Below are 18,547 nucleotides of genomic sequence, written 5' to 3'. Positions count from 1 at the left end.
AATAAAAAACTCAGGTTCTAAAGATTATATTTAAATATTATAAATTTGTTTAGTTAATATTTAGACATACACTTTGGTTACAAACTATTTCATAAAAAGGTCTTAATTAAACATGTAAATAAAAAAAATTATATAAAATTTAATATTGCATTTTATAAACTAGGAATTTTCATAAACATAAATATTAGTTTTATTTGTTTTCTTCGAATGTGGTCAAAATATATTTGGTAGTTCGCGTAGTTACGCTATACAACAATCTACTGAGTTCTGGCATAAAATAAAACTCATGAAGATTAAAAAACTGTGTGGCGAGGTAACAAACTGTAAATTCGCGAAATAAGTAATTTAATTTTGTATGCAATGTGTACTAATAGTTTGATTAGAAAAGGTTAAAAATCCTTTTCACTAAGGAAACAGCTATAAAACATATATTTGAGACAACAACCTAATAGAGAGCAATGACATTTTGCACTTTTAATTTCAACCACAAACCACACGAAATCAAAAGCAAGACCCAGACTACCAAGACGATACATTTTCAATCACAGTTACTTTGTAAATAAATTTTCGATTAGAATTTTGTACATTACCTAATATTGATTTTTGTCCAACTCTTGTGATACTATCCATTTGGCTATCCCATGGCTTTTGCCCTTAGATTGAAACTAATTAAACCGCATAACAAAAACTGAGAAAACGTAAAAAAAGGAAAAAGAATAATAAAAATAATCCACAACAAACTTCCATTTACAAACAAAAAGAAATGCAGTTCTTCAATACATAAAATATAGGCCTACAGAGCATGCATTTGTCAACCGATACTGGCGGGACGCATACCTGGATAGAAAAAGTTTCGTGTCATTTAAGATGATAAATGCGGGTTACTTCCTGACGAGTAAATTGCTTTATTCAGTTCGCCATCTTTCTTGACTTAATGGGCTAAGACGTGCGCCACATTCATCATCCACACTCGCGTTTGTTTCTCAGGGGTTTTAACGACTTAATCGTAACGCAGTCGGCGTTTTATACGGATAATGTAAACAATATGTTATAGAAATAAAGGGTGATTCTAAATTATTTTTACACTTTTTGAAACTCTATAAATGAAAAACCGTACAACCTATCATCAAGGTGTGAGTATCAAATTAAAGAGGAGTTTCTAAAGTTTTGTTTGACATTTTTAGATTTTAACTACGATTTGAAATTAATTAAAATTCTTTACTTTTCTCAATATAAAACTTCTTACTCTAAGTTGAATTGTCAAAAGTTTAAGTAATACCACTAGGGGGTAATTAGTTCTATAATTTACCACTCAGTTATTGTTGTTCACCATTATTGTAGGCTGTGAGGAACATGACTTCGAAAGAACAGAAAGTGCTCTTTATTTAGAGTTTCATTGATTTTAAATTGTCTATTTAATTTTAAATCTTAGTTAAAATCTATCGATGTCTGTAGAGGCTAATATTGCAACTATGTTCACCAAAGTGGTGTCAAACAAATCCTTAGAATCTCCTCTTTCAATCGATTCTCACCCCGTGATGATACGTTGTATAGTTTTTCAATTTTACAGTTTCAAAAGTGTAACAATACTGTAATTTAGAAAAACCCTGTATTTTACGAACATCCCATTGGGGAATTAGATAATCTATCAAACTAATTAATTGTTGTCTACAATTTAATTTTAAAACATTCACAAATCAGGGTAATGATTACGAGTATAGGCACCTAAATCAGAAGTCGATTAAACATCAGTCAATGAAATAGCAACAATGCCCCACAATTACAAGTGACAATAGTGATGAAACTAAGACAATAGGACTGCGAAATGGCCGCCAACTTGTGGGAAAGTCACTTCCCAGCTGACAGTGCTGATTGTAGGTCAAATCGGCATTTCTACAATGGTTTGTCTTCTTCATAATGTCTGTTATGATATATAAAGCAATGTGTGAACAATGAATGTTGAGAGACAAAACATTTTTGTTACTGACTATTATTAGCCGGTTCTGTAGTCAGGGTCATTTATTAAAAGCCCAGTGATCAAGGACCGTTTGGTCCAGTTTTAAATGCAGTCTCCAGCAAATATTCATCAAACTATGTCTTAACAGGACATCCATAGTAGAACAGTGACACTCTTTTGACTGACTTCTTTCAATAAGACATCGCTTTACCCTTGTGATCGGCCGGAAATGAGGATGAAACTTATTTCAACTTTACGGCCACCAGTTGTCAGTAATTAAAATTATATAATTTCCTTGCTTGTACAATACACCATTTAGCGACTACCAAATTATATCCTAATAGAGAAATAGGAGTACCCAAAATCAGGGCTACAGATATACATATATATATCTGTAGCCCTGACCCGAAATAGGTTATGGGTTTATCTGGTAAAATCTTTACCTGGCGGGCCTTCCGTCCAGATATGCTCGGAAGTGTAATGTATACCAAAAGGTACGACCTTCGTCCTTCATACGTTGGAACCTTGTTAAAGTATCTGTGACTGTAAAATATTGAATAACTAAGAAAACAGTTTCAACAAGCCTACTGATATGTAGAATTTACGACCCACGCATTACATACTTAACCAGATAAAAGTCGTTGTGATATTATGTTCAACCAAAAATTATTTTAAACTATTTTTTTTTTTTTCAAATAATCAATCAGCTTTTAGGTTAAATAAGTATGCTAAAACAACTAAGAACTGCTAAAACCTTCTGTCGTTATACTTTATTCTAATCAAACGTACGGTCAGAAACCACACGGCACACCTATTGATTTATAAACGCGAAAAATTTTCCAAAATAAAAACTACAACTAAAATAAAAAATACAATTTTAACGTGAACCAATAGTTATTTGTGTAACTAGTGGTGAAAGTGGCACTTTGCTGCACACGAGAGCAATGTTTACGAGAGGAATGATCTCGAGTGCAGCAAAGGCCTTTTTCACTCGTGTTACACATTATATTTTTCCTACAGTCACTATAAAGCATATAAATAATTAGTCTTTCAAACACTATACAAAGCTTTTTTAGGTTCAGCTGGCAACAAAAATGGTGCCCTAGAGAAAGTAGTACCCGCGGTCCGTATCACTCCGCTATTTTTCCTCGGCAAGAAATTTGCTACGCGTTTTGAGAATATAGTTCCGTATGTTTTAGTAATTTGAAGTGGTTTCCGCGCCTTAAAAAATGCTTAAAAGGTGTTTTTTTTTTTTGTTTATTAAGATCGTAGGAATATTTTAAAAACGTTTAAAAGAAAAGTCCAGAAAGTTCAGGAATACCGAAACTATAAACACGAAATGACAGGTTAAATCGTAGTTATAATTAGTCAATCAGCTGCTCATAGAATTATTATCTTTAAGTGTTGCCAACCTATTTCCAAGCGTACACGGATTACGTGCATAATAAAACCACGCTGTTTTGTGTTGTTTGGTTGGAATCCTGATGTGCGGCAAAGTAACACATCAGTAATTAAAATTATATAATTTCCTTGCTTGTACAATACACCATTACACATGTGTGTGTGGCAAAGTATAAACCGTACGGCAAAGTATAAATATGCAGCAATTAGCAGCTTTCTGTACTATAAACAGTACAGGGAAGCCAACTTTGTCGGGCGACTGTAGGAAAACAAATGTACACTACACAGCACCAAAAAATAAATATCCCTCATGGCGCACTCAGCGCGTCGTCGCAAAGCGCGACGCTTTCTTAAGAAATTAATCGCTTTCGCATTTTTACAAAATAAATCACTCTTTATTTATTCCTGCGCCGTTGTCGCGAGACGCCCTCGATAATTTATCGCCGTCTGCGTCGTTTTGTTTGGCTGTCAACGTTCTTGTAACGTCGTCATTGTGTTGGCGCTCTTTGTAATTTGCATCGCCGGGTCATGGACGATGATAGGATTAGGATATCTTAAAAGAGGATTTTATTTTTTTACTTTTAAACCAAGCAGTAAAGCATCCTCTGGCAAATTATTTTCAAACGGTTTCAATAAACTTCCACCACTATGACCGAAAATATTATTGTTTTGCTACACTGATGAGATTGAAACTTACAAATTCCAAAAAAAATTAACGATGGAATCAATGAGAAATTCGATTTTAAAAATATCAAAAAGAAACATTATGAGGAAAGGGAACATATAGAAAAACTTACGCACCTCATCCTAAATAGAGTGAAAACAAAGCATGATACATATGTATTGCAGTATCAACCATTGTGTGGTAAAATGTAATGATAAATTTATCTCTGGCTCTAGAGAAAAAATAAATAAAAACGATCTTTTGAAATAAGCGTCAATAAGACCCTTGCTTAAACTCGAGCCAGACAAATAATGTTTTTACTTACTTAAATATATTTTCTGGTATCTTAAACAGAACTCTCCATTAAAAAGTCAGCAATACAACCTAGAAGTACCCCCTGTAGACACTAAGCTAATTTTCATTTGACCGATGGATGTTTTTTAAAATATTTCCTTAACGTATCAGAAGGGTTTGACATGTGCCCAGGTTTGCTGCTTTAGGGAAAGTGGTGACATTTTCTAGAGGAATGCTTATAAATCAATCAGAAATGAATTATTTGCTAAATTTTATTTTAAATAAAGTAAACCCATGAACAAACAAATTTCATCAGTTTACTCATTCTTCATTAAAATTACATGGACATTTAACGTGCCCTTTATGTTAGTATTTTCTTCTTAACCGATACAAATACAATAAAGCTGGTGTTTCGTAAATACAATAAAGCTCGAATGTTATAAATTTTTGTATGTACTCTCTACAAAACTGTTTAAAAGAATAGTGTGCAATTTTGTGTTTTAGGCCCTAAGTGGATGGTGACTCAATTTTTATCAAATAAAACCCATAGGGCATATGGTAAAGGCTTGGGTGATTCGCTAACACTAATAATTTAGGCATAATACATTGCATAGGAATAAAAAGTCATATAGGGGATTAAATAGTTATATGAATCAAACACTATTCCAACCGAAAAAAATTTTTCAGATATCATCACATCACATGCAACACTAGAAAATTGAACCGAAACCACAACAAAGAGCAACACAAACATATTAATCCTAAGGGAGACATAACAAAACACAATTAATTTCTCCCACAAACACTGACCCGATGATATGTAGCGCCTCGGCCACTCTGTACACTACAAACCGCTAACGTTATTGAGGTGTAAACAAACCCAACCCGTAAATGTTTCACCTAACTATTTATAAACATAGTATAGTTTACTATGTGATGTTCTGTGTAACTAGCGTGTCTACAAATGTGTCAAATTGTGTGACTTTGGAAAGTTACACTCAACCTCTAAATGTGTCTTGGAATATAAAGTTTGCAATAAATATTAATGTTTACCATCTAGCGTTCATATCTGCTGATATATGTGACACGTATCGTCAACTGACATCTTCAGGCATCCACTACAGCTTCCTCATAGTAACATAAAACAGCCAGTGACAGCGAATCTTCCTCACGGACGAGCAGTAGCCAATGTTAGAGGTATTTAATATTTAGTATGTCAGTAATTTTTAAATTATTTTTATTTGTGTTATAACATATAGTAAACCTGTTTGATTTTATTTATTTTCATCGCACACGATTTATAGATTTAAAAAATACAAAAAACAAAGTAATTTAACAAATAAACAGTATTGTCGTCGCAGTGGCCTTGTTTTCGTACATAGTGTGTAATGACTGTTTTGTGTTAATATTTATGACCAGGCTATCAGTGTATGCCTAAAGATGCCAGTGTGTCGGCGAAACAGTTTAATAGCAAATAGGAAGCTCAGAAGGGAAAAATTAAAATTTATTTATATTTGCCGGTCCAGAAATTATACTACAGATTAGCCCAAAATTGTTCGGGTTTATTTAGACGAATAATTTAAAAATAAGGAAATCATATGATGAGATGTATGTAGGACATATAACCCGTGTAACGGAACACGCGACGCATTCGATTATGCCAAGTATCGCCGGGGGCGAGTTATAGCGGCAAACAGAAATATAAGTAGCCTCGTAAAGTGTCGTCTCTCTCACAATGTTTGGCCTGGAGAAATATCTGGAGCCGTAAATGTTCAAATGAAACGACCGTCGAAGGAGAAATACAGCCGCCTGGCGGTCGGGGGAGGGCATGGCTTTTGAGTTGGTGTGCAGTAAATACCTATATTTTTCAAAATTATAAGCACGTTTAAAATAAATATAGTACATGGAACAAGAATTGCACAGCTTGAACATAACTAACTAAATACGCCTGAAAAGCTAGAAAACTGTACGCAATATTAATTTCAATGTTTAGGATCTATAATTACTAACACATATTTTTTTCTATTAAGAGAAAACGGAATTACCATATTTAAACAACCAACGGACAGTTTACTCAATTGGACAGATTTAGCAGATACGCAAACAGATGTTTATTGTTGCGAGGTTACAGACACACGTATACGTATAGCACGTCTCAACATATCAACCCAGCGCCGTTGTCACCAGATACGCCACTAACAGGGTCCCTACTTGGATTATATATGCAAAACAGCCAACAAGCCCGTGTTGACAACGAGATGCAGATTACCTCTGCTTGGCACCAAGCATTGTGTATAGCATGGTGTAAACCTGCGACTTGACAATCAACAATAGATAATGTAACACATCATTAGAGTCATATTGGTTCTCATGGATGTATAAATTGTCCAAGCAGAAATAAAAAAAATTATTGTAATCGTAATACATTTTTTGTAGGAGATTTGAATTTCAAATCTTATGGGTTTAGTTAAAAACAAACTGTAGACATTTATACATCAATGTTTTGATCCACGATCCACAAAGATGTTATAAAGCATGCAGGTTTCGTGGAAAACATAATATACTTAAAATCACAATTATTGGACTCCATTGACAGAAATGTATGTTTTTTTAGGAATGACTGTACTGTATACCACGATAGTCAATACAATACGAAGCAATATTATATTCTGTTATACGTTCAAAGTTTACTTTGTAGACTCATAAGAAATGTATGGATAATTAAAAAAACTTCAATTTCAATTTGGTTTCGTATTCGTTTACTTGATTTAAACAGAAATCAGTGAACTAAACGCGTTTTTGCGAATTAAACAATCGATTGATTGTGTAAATATGCTAGTTACAACTTGTAATAAAATTTCAAGATAACTATACAAATTACTTTGAGTGCTAGCCCGAGTGTTTTTTTCAGCACGTATGAGTTTACTTATTAGTTGATCTGGATGACATTCAATAAGAAACATTTCATAAAAATAAACTTGATTAAACTGCATTTATTTTTACTCTTTTTTACTCGTTGTCAATATCATACTTTCGTCAATTTATTGCATGCAATTTACAATATCTGTCAATTTAAAAATAAAAGCTATATTTACCACTGGAAGGAGATACCAACCCCAACCGCAGGCTGTATTTCTCCTTCGACGGTCGTTTCATTTGAACATTTACGGCTCCAGATATTTCTCCAGGCCAAACATTGTGAGAGAGACGACACTTTACGAGGCTACTTATATTTCTGTTTGCCGCTATAACTCGCCCCCAGCGATACTTGGCATAATCGAATGCGTCGCGTGTTCCGTTACACGGGTTATGTTACTTTGTATTTACTTATTAATATTTCATGTTCTAATTTATGTCATATCTGCACATTAAGTGACCTATTAGGATGATCGAGCACCATACAGTACCATGCGTAGGTATGCAGTTACGATTAGTATTTATTTATTTACCACCGGCAATAAACAAATTTACATAAATCAATGCTTGGCAGCTAACAACAGAAAAATGTTTGTGTTTTGAGTCTGAGTATGTACAAATCATATTTATAACTGTCGATATATGCGAATTCAAGAAGGTAACAATACATTTCCTGTTAAAGGGATTATATGTAAACATGTGCTCCTAATAATAGTTTATAAATTAGATCGCTTGACATATTGAGAAGTACCCTACTTCATTATATGTGACGTGATTAAAAACCCAACACTGTCATGAATAAAATGTGAAACTTAATTAAGTGACTAACTTCTCTATTTAACAGTGAAAAATAATTAATGACATATCTTAGTCCCTTATCTTTAAAACTTAGAGTAGTCCTCCGAAGAAAAATTATTTATTTAAAGATAAATGGGACCTAACAATAGTTCTGTAACATGTAAATGTGTAGTTATGAATGAAATTTAAAACTGCAAAAGTGATCTTTAATAAACAATGATTTATAAAACTAACTGTGGCTGTGTTTTATATAGTGTGTGTGTTATAAATCAAACAAATAACACATATTGTATTGCAACGTTTCGCAATATTACCCACCCTTTTCTACAGACGACCTACTATTTTGTCAAATAGTACTACAAACACAGATATTTTACAAACCCACGTTACCCATTCATTAAATCGTCGTGTAAACTTGTTGTCAAAACAACCTCACAAGACATGTGACATTGAGTGTGCCGGGAGCTTTTGTTCTTGAGAGTTAAAGTATTTGAAAAGCCGCTGCGAGGGCTCCTTAGGCCGGTCTCAAGTCCACTCCAGTCTTGTTCAAACTTTTCCTTTCGTTCTTTCGTCAAGTTACGTCTCAATGTAGCCGTTACTTTTCTAATGACGCAGAACAGTTACAATAGCTGTTAAAATTGAACCGTTACATTGTAAATACAAGGAATAATTTACGGTATATTTATATGTCGATAGGAACGATAAAATGATTGTGATGTAGATCAATAATTTCCCGCTGATAGTAAACATTTGAGTATTAAATGTTTTTCTCAGGATATTGATTTGTTACGAATATTAAATAGAAGATATTGACAACATGATAACGCATACTCTAATGAGTTGATTTAACTCAACATTCACTAAAGAGAAATCTATATCCCATTCTTGTTTTAAATTAATGACAAGTTAATGAATAAAAAGTTCTTTGACCCATTTTTACAAACTGAATTGAGAACCTACATAAAAATAAATCAACCATCCATGTCGATTTAAACTAGCGTATTACAAAAACTGGAATAAAAATAAAACCTTCATAGAGTTGTCTTGGAGGAGATTTACACAATAAGGTTGTTCAGTGAAAATCGCTGATGCTGTCAATATAAATGTCCAAAAAAGTGAGTAAATCAGATGCTAAGGACTCTATGGCTAGAATTTATTACATCGTGTGTAAGGTTGGGGTTTATAAAAAAAAAAGTTGATGATAGGGTTAACACATAAAGTTATGTTTGAATAATATAATTAGACAATCAAAAGATTTCAATCGACACACCTTGTTTCAGCTACTACATATGTCTTTATCAGGATTCAAATGATGGCAGGTATTCAAAACGTTTTCAATACCATCCGACAACCTGAACGCTAGCATCTACAATGACTTCAAGCATGAAATTGCAAAAACTGTAAATAAAAGGACCCAACTGGGGAAACCATATATTTTAACTACACAAATGAACAGGTGAAAAACTAACACGTGACAACATATTAAACAATGCATACAGAGCAGCAATAACCATCATGTCCACAGCATTGGGAACGGCGCGGCGCGAAGTGTAATAAAAGTAACGCCCTCATCACGACAAGCAGTAATGAGAATGGCGTGTCACGTGATGTCCAATGAGGGGGGGTGGGGAGGGGGGAAAGGTGGCAAGTGACAATGCTATTCGTTAGTGATATTGTCGTCGGTGAATATGCTGTATAATGTATAATGCAGTGAGCGATATCAAAATGTTCAATTAGTCTACATTGCACAACTTTTAAAGTGTGACCTTTTTTGCATTTTTGTTTCAGTTAATGATCTGTCATAACCGATTATAGTAGGGATTTACTTGGTGATATGCACTTTAGTAATTTAAGATTATTTTTGGTTATGGTGGTTTATTTTATTTAAGGGAATGTTTGAGTAGTTTTCCGTTACAATCAGTAAAATAAAAAAAAAATTTGCAAAACATTTAAGGATTTTTGGAATTGATTCTGACCTTAGGTGAGAAAAAAAACCGAAAACCTAACAAGAACCTAACTAAAGCCCAGCCAAACAAAATCTTATCCCATTCAAAAATATTGATTTGTTTTACCCTTTAATTTATTACCTGAAGACAGGGTCAAATTTCATATCCCGAATCGTCACGAATACCATTTTGTAAAAAAATCGCGATGAAAAATATTCCCAACAGTTACGTGTTCCCTTAAATAAAATGTCAAAACGAATTTGGCAAAATTAAGTTTAACGAATGTGTACGAGATAATACAAGAGAATATAACAATTTAACCCGGATACAGGGCAAATCCGACGTTAAAACCCGCGCAAGAAACAGAGTAACGGCAAAAACGTGTGCGAAGTGCGTATAAACGGAAAGGACATTTGTTTTATCTCGAGCCGCAAATGAAAAACGCGCATTAAAGCCTCAAACTGCCCCCGCGTCACACCGGGTTTGTGTTCACCTTGTATAATAGCGCGGGAAAGTGGAAATGCGTTTCGCCTCCACCGCGGTGTTTAGTTGGGCGAAATACTTTATCGCATTTACCTTAGAACAACAAATACGCATGTATATCATGTATCCGCTACATAAAACTATGAGAATGACAATTACTAATAAAATCCAACATGAAAAAAATAAGGTGCATTTAAACATTTACCACACTTTCGTTTACCCTCTAAAATAGTTTTTCATTGGATACTTATCTGTTAATCTAAAATAAGCGTAACATCGACAGTGCAGTGATATAATACCGATAACCATTATTAATTAACAATACGATACAGATACTGCAATTCTATACTTAATCTGTTACCTATAGACAACTATATTAATAAGTTACCTACCTAATCAATTTTCGGACAAGCTTTTTTAGGACCTTAAGAGACTGCCAGCTGATTAAAACTTGCTTTCAGTAAGAGCGAGAAATGTGTTTAGCCACAGTTTAGCACAGTAAAGTACTACAGAATTAAATATGCCCTTCACAATATGATTGTATAAATTAACTGTGCCTACCAGTATTCAAGTTACTCGGAGTTGACAGTCATTTTAAATTTTATAAAAAAAATCAGAAAACTAATCCGTCTAGCATAATTTAGTGAGAAATCTTATAGTTGCATTGAAACATATTAAATACTTATTGAATGTTTACAAAAAAAACATTTTACAATAGAAATTGCAGGTAACTAGGTCGATAGAGTAAATTCAACGAGTTGTGCAGTTTAGGTCCAACCTGGTCTAACCGACAACTTCGGTTTGGTAATCCCTAGGTTTGCGGATACCTTTGTTCATTAGGAACTGTTCCAAAGAGTTCATGCGGAAAACTGAATGAACTTGCAACGTGTCACAAACTGCATATTTATCACAAAATATTTTAATATTGAAAACATTTTTTAATTAAAGTTAAGTTCGGTAAACTTTTGATTGTATGATTTAAATAAAACGCTACGGACATATTTTTACTACACGCACACTGATCATAGTTTACAGATATTTTTGGGGAATAAATTAAATTACCAATATTAAAAGGACAACAATACGAATTTTGAGAACTAATATTGTTGTTGTAGACATCACTTGTTTAGAAAACACGCTTTATTTCTGTGATAACAATTGGACCAAATTAATAACCCATAATATATCAAATGTTTACAAATTAAAATAACTATATACAAACAATAATTTTTTCCGAAAAAAATTTAAAATGTACCCTCGATTCCTACAAACACTTAAGTTTTCCTCCAATCTTTAAAAATCTCATAGCTGCAATTTGTATGTAAATCTGATAATTGTTACTAAAATATCTGCACAAGACAACTGTGCTGTAGACACTACAACATTAATTAGATTTATCCCAGGAGGTATGGGGGGGGGGGGGTTGAAAAACGTCCATGTACAACATGTGGCGAAGTGACGCTGATCATGACGTCATCTACTTATGTGATGAAGCTGTCACAAATACAGATGACCTACTTACAGCTGATTTATATCTGATACTGTTGTCAGTATTTAGAAACATTAGAGGCGAAATTGTGTCTAAAAATACATTATTTGTTACAAGGTCTTGGAGTTGTACTAGGTATATTAATTACAACAGATGACAGTAAAGTAATATCAAAAATAAAGTAAAGCCAAGGCCCACGAATTATGAAATTTTGACTAAACAAATTTGGTTCCACTACTAATGTTTAAAAACAATCTAGCAAAAATGCGTTTGTATAAAAAAGGCGTTGATATCACTTTACTTGAAAATATAACTCGTACACCTAACATAAATTTAATTATCTTTATAAATTATTATTTTCACTGTTTGGTATAACTAATTATACCTTTTAAAAGTACTGTACAACAAATGTAAGACTTTCAAGGATCGTACTAAATTGTATATTCAACACTAATAATTTTGAAATCCAAATTTGTAAAACGCTTACAAAAATCAAAATCATTAAGCTGAGAAACATACATAAAAAAGAAGTCCGTTGTTAATAAATCACAATCGGATGTGTTTTACTTTTACAGCAAGAAAAGTGTGCCTTTTGTATTCCATAAACTCAAACATATAAACAAATTGGTCCGATACCATTAGTAAAATCTCGCACAGTGGCCACATTGTATAAAGAAAGTCAACAATACTTGGGCTGACTTGAATGGCCAGTTTGCCAATACAATAATCGTCTTATCGTAGACTACCTCACCAGTTGCCGCAGACAGCAAAGTCCTTAAGCTACTAGGTCTGTCTTATATCTGGATTGGTAGTCGATTAAATTAACATCAAATAGTCAATATCAAGTTTAATTACATTTAAAATTCAATAAATCTTTTAAACACAGTTTTATGCTTTCAAGACAAGCTAAATGTGGCTACGTCACTTAAAAATTGGCTACACTGTCTTTTAAACACCATTGCTTACATGTAGAAAAAATGTATCGTATGTACTCTAAACTCTTCTAATTTTCTGTAAGAAAGCCTAGACGTAGGGTATAACTTGTTGAACATAAGTGTAAATTTTTGGAGAACACTTTAAAGTCTGTTTAGGAACATATAAACCGCAATTAACCTATCTATCAGCAGAAACCAAGTTTCTTTCAATTAAAATTCGAAAAATTTAACCAAAATTATTTATTTATTTTTTATTTTTTTAAAGCCCCTAGACACATACTTGAAGAGGGATATTTTCAATAAACCTACCAAAGCCCGCCTCACCAACAATTTGTTGAATTCATTTTCACTACAATATCATCTCTTACGTATCAGCATAGACTTTCCAAGGGAGTACGTTTAATATTATCTCTGACTATATCAAATATACCAAAGTATTATCCCGATACATCAACATTCAACACACGAACACACGCCAGACTCATCATTAAACTTGTGTTACTTCACTAACCAGGTTGCGTATAAAATAAAACTGTGGGGAAACTTTGTGGGAAAGATGCTACTGGGAATTATGATCATCAGGACGGCGAGGCGGGGTAATTTGAAAAGTTTAATGACACCCAGCCAGTTCAATATCATATTGTAATAACCACATCCTAGACTGGTGCGAGAAGCCTACAGATGATTAATCTTGGTTGAAGAGTTCTCGTATGATAACAAATTCGAAAATTAAATATAACTAGTGCACTTGTTGCTCGAATTCGAGAGATTGCAAAGTGTTACAGGCGTTATTTGGTTATTTCAAAACGAATAACAGTCATAATTTCCGAAGACCTAAAAGAGTCAATTTAAAGAAATATAATCAATCACTCCACTACAGCTGAAAATAAACTCACTCTGAAAACGAACGCTCTAGTATGAACAGCTGTAATTAATACAAATTATTCGTCTGTTTAAGTAAACAAAATTTTTTCTTCGCAAGAAATACATTGGGTTTTTGATAGCCTGTGGGGCAAAGCCCGAAGGACTTTTACCATTGGAATCGGTAAAGGGGGCGTCTAAAAAAAAAATACTCATTTTTGACACATCGTTTGTAAAAATCCGTCTATTATTAACGGAGGAGTACTGTTTCGTAGAAATCGCCTTCACGTATTATACAGGTTGTCCTGGAACTCTCTACCAATATTTTAGGGCATTGCTCCTGGGTAAGAAACATAACTAAATATCATATTTAAACTGTCCGGAAGTCCTTAGTTACTCACACAGCCACCATTTTGTTTTTTTTAGTTATAATTTTTTTTCTAAAGAATGGTTAAACATACGAAATGGAAACTTTGCACAAACATTTATGACATTTAGACAAAACTACAAAAAAATTATGAAGATTTTTCAAATTCATAAAACAAAATGGCGGTCATTTGAAATTTTTTTTAAATCAATGGTTTTTGAGTTATTTTAGAAAGAAAATTTTAAATGACCGCCATTTTGTTTTGTGAATTTGAAAATCTTCATAATTTTTTTTGTAGCTTTGTCTAAATGTCATAAATGTTTGTGCAAAGTTTCCATTTCGTATGTTTAACCATTCTTTAGAAAAAAATTAATAACTAAAAAAAAACAAAATGGCGGCTGTGCGAGTAACTAAGGACTTCAGGACAATTTAAATATGATATTTAGGTACGTTTCTTACCCAGGATCAATGCCCTAAAATGTTGGTAGAGAGTTCCGGGACACCCTGTATATAAGGATTCCAAACAAAGTTTCAGTTTAGTGATAAATTGAAGAGTATAAAATACAGAAAGCTAATGTCTTACCTATGTTGTGTTTTGCAAAATGATTCCCCATACCTGAAACAAGGATAAATAGGTCAAAAAGCTAGAAAAATATTTCAAATGCAAAATCGCAATCAAATAGTTCGACGACTTCAATATTCTAGTTTAGCCTTGCGTCAACGGTACGAATAATTACGTATCAATTACGAATGTGTACACGTTATGCGAGATAAAAACTGCTCAAAGACAACCAAAATCTACTCGATAAGCTGATTTATACATTACTTTCGGCGTGGTTGAATTTTAAACCAATCTATCGACATTAAAAAACCAACTCAGAGGCGAATTATTGTTTGATTTTTTTCTTACAATCTCTTCTCGTATCTACTCGCGGTTCATCTTGAATTCTCTACATAAGTATTATATTCCCTACAATGATAATGTCCCTGAATAATAAGAAAATATCGTTGAAAAGCACAATATAAATAAAAATGCAATGAAAATAAATACTGATTCGAATCAACGTGACCCTATATTGAGTTCAGAATTAATCAGACATCTTATTTTCACAGTTATGTTGCAATTGGGAACTACAAAAAAAGTCTTACGAAGATACTGAAATTTACATGTTGGCCTACTGAGTTGTACAGGAAAGGCGGAATAAAAAAAAACCCAAGAAAAATCATCTCTAGAAGGAATTTAATATATATTAAGTTACAACTAAAAGTATAACAAGCTAGTAAAAGAAACTTCAAGAAAATATGAAAAACCCATGCGTGTGATAAAAAATATATATTTTTTTATATTTTAAATTGATTAGAAATTATTGTTTCATGGATGAAATGTACATCGTTGAATAGTTAAACACAGAACATGTGACAAAAAAAACTTGGAAATATCTTAATTCAGTTAATTTGTGTTTTTACCAGGAAAGTTTTGGGGTATTTTTGATTTTCCCATTTCTTATGTATTTTGGGGTGCTGAATCCGAATCTGAGGTTTGCCAACAAAAATTCTTGACGCAACATTGACAAAAATGAGAAAAATATGGAAAAAATTATATTTTTTGTAATATTTAGATTATAACTCAAAAACTATCAACTTTTTGTTATTAGTCTATATTATAAAAATTAAAGTACACAAAATTTGCTACAAAATGCACCCCTAATGTGGTAATCTCCGATGAACCGTTTAGGCTCCAGAGCTATTTGAAAATTGGAACATTTTGTATTAGTTTTTAAATTTCTCCAATTATTCTGTCAATGACATATATTCATTGTATATGCCCAGGCAAAGGTCTTATATAAATCAAAAGTGTTAAAATTGATTATATTTGTGTTACTGAACCGTTGACTTTTTATTTAGTGTACAGAAAAGTTACACAAACTGTTGCCGTTTAAATTATCCTCGCTCAGAGGGTTGTAATGAGGCAGGTTCTGGCAAACGTTTCGATGCATTATTTGTGAGCATTCTAGCTTGTTCATCTGGGCAATTAAAAAAAGGTTAATAGTAAAAAAAATTACACATAATAATAAGTGATACCAAAATCAAAACTATCAAAATTAAATAACACCAATCTATTAATCATGTAATTTCTTATGCACCTGATGACGTGATATTAAGATATACGTAAATAATAAAATGTTATGTAGGCATATACTGTTGCTAAGCATTTACATTGTGTGTAGATTTGATAGATTGTAGGTCCTAGGGTGTAGGGCATAGGCCTACATGAGAGTGGTAAGGGTTAATTGACTTAAGATAGTCAATACAAATTTTGGCTAGAAAACTAAATCCAACGTTGCCTCACTGCCCCCAACTCAAGCAGCTTTGTGGACATAACTCGCTTAGAGTTTACATTTACATTCGGGTGAATGAATGGGGGTGAAAAAATTAGTATTGGCCTATGGTAACAGTGCCAATCACTCTAAGCCATGCATCGGTCTTGAAATTTTACACAGAATATTTTATAATGGGTAGGTGCCAATACGATTGAGGATGTACAATGGACTGTGATGCTAGAGTCTAAGTAAGTAAGAAAGTAAGTATAGTACCAAACACACATTCCTTTATTTATTAACTTGTTAAATCTACACTGAATATAAATGCTTAGCAACAGTATATGCCTACATAACATTTTATTATTTACGTATATCTAAATATCACGTCATCAGGTGCATACGATATTACATGATTAATAGATTGGTGTTATTTAATTTTGATAGTTTTGATTTTGGTATCACTTATAATTATGTGTAATTTTTTTACTTTTAACCTTTTTTTAATTGCCCAGATGAACAAGCTAGAATGCTCACAAATAATGCATCGAAACGTTTGCCAGAACCTGCCTCATTACAACCCTCTGAGCGAGGATAATTTAAACGGCAACAGTTCGTGTAACTTTTCTGTATACTAAATAAAAAGTCAACGGTTCAGTAACACAAAATTAATCAATTTTAACACTTTGGATTTATATAAGACCTTTGCCTGGGCATATACAATGAATATATGTCATTGATAGAATAATTGGAGAAATTTAAAAACTAACACAAAATGTTCCAATTTTCAAATAGCTCTGGAGCCTAAACGGTTCATCGGAGATTACCACATTAGGGGTGCATTTTGTAGCAAATTTTGTGTACTTTAATTTTTATAATATAGACTAAGAACGAAAAGTTGATAGTTTTTGAGTTATAATCTAAATATTACAAAAAATATACTTTTTTCCATATTTTTCTCATTTTTGTCAATGTTGCGTCAAGAATTTTTGTTGGCAAACCTCAGATTCGGATTCAGAACCCCAAAATACATAAGAAATGGAAAAAATCAAAACTACCCCAAAACTTCCTCGCTATGAGTAAATTTAAATACAAATTTACTGGATTATCTAGCAAAATCAAAATCAATCAAGATCATGTATACTATCCATCTATATGGACAAGCTGTAGCCATTTTTTTAAGAACGTAGTTGTGCGAGCCAGTCACAGAATACGCTGGTGACTAAAACTCTATTTTCTACCTTATTTTTTGTTGCTAGCCAAGTTGATGGGTAATAACAGTTGCTATAGCTCACAATAAATCATTCCATTAGTTAGAATTGGCAAAAAAGATTGTGTATTCGACAGAAATCAGTCATTTAGATCAGCACAACCTGTCGGTGGCTCACATCAACTACATCAATTTTGGTTAAAATAACAGGCGACAACTTTAACCAGGGGATGGTATACTATTAACAGATAGACCGTAAGAACCAGAAGTATTGACAACTAAGCGCGAACATGGCCCAGTGGCATTATATAAGTGTTCGCTTCAAAGACGCAGGGACAGTTCTTATCAGAGTTGCGATCAACATAATTCGCCCACTGATAACACACGTAAGTTTATAATAGTCAACACCACCAGGGGGAAGCCCACTTTACAATGGACTTCATCTGAGCAGGGCCCACAGTGAGTATACTGATGATATATTGTAAAACTTTATGTATACAAATTCTATGTAATTTTGATACAGCGAAATATCTATCGTATTTGTAATATACCGATTTATTAATGAGCATAAGTGATTATGAATACATGTCCCGCTAAAAGTATCTTTGAAAACTAGGACCAGTTAGGTATGAGGTTGTTTTGTCCATTTATTTTTTTTTTATTTATTATTTATCCATAAAAGATTTTATAAAAAAATCAGGTTAGTATTTATTCATGTAAAACGCGAAAAATGTATAAGTTAAGTACAGAACTGACATTCAAACAATTTATGTTATGTACAAAAGTATTTCTGTTGGTTACACCCGAGTATTACATGTTAATCATCTTCTGGATAACAACCTGCGTTACTTCTCAATGATCTGAAAAGATCATGTTTTAACTTAATGCATTTGCGCAACATTGAGAGA

The 18,547-nt window shown here is 32.9% G+C and overlaps 2 protein-coding genes across 3 annotated transcripts in view; one reads left to right on the top strand and one right to left on the bottom strand.

The window, feature by feature from the left end:
- The window catches only part of LOC128996395 (semaphorin-1A), a 488,248-nt gene that overhangs the window by 199,942 nt on the left and 269,759 nt on the right, over positions 1-18,547 (bottom strand). The gene's annotated exons all lie outside the window — the stretch shown is intronic.
- LOC128996396 (facilitated trehalose transporter Tret1-like) overlaps positions 1-18,547 on the top strand; it is an 83,414-nt gene that overhangs the window by 17,082 nt on the left and 47,785 nt on the right. The window contains exon 1 of one of the 2 annotated variants that reach the window (XM_054421705.1): positions 5,399-5,513. The exons of the other annotated variant lie outside the window; for it this stretch is intronic. The gene's annotated coding sequence lies outside the window, so the exon portion shown is untranslated. Of the gene's footprint in view, positions 1-5,398; positions 5,514-18,547 lie in introns of those variants that run through there. 2 annotated transcript variants of the gene reach the window in all.

The sequence above is a fragment of the Macrosteles quadrilineatus genome, unplaced genomic scaffold, assembly GCF_028750875.1.
Source record: "Macrosteles quadrilineatus isolate MER2022 unplaced genomic scaffold, UCM_ALF_1.0 Scaffold_6__1_contigs__length_79288215, whole genome shotgun sequence".
Taxonomy (NCBI): domain Eukaryota; kingdom Metazoa; phylum Arthropoda; class Insecta; order Hemiptera; family Cicadellidae; genus Macrosteles; species Macrosteles quadrilineatus.
The sequence above is the reverse complement of the archived record's forward strand: the minus strand, read 5'-3'. Positions and strand labels throughout refer to the sequence as shown.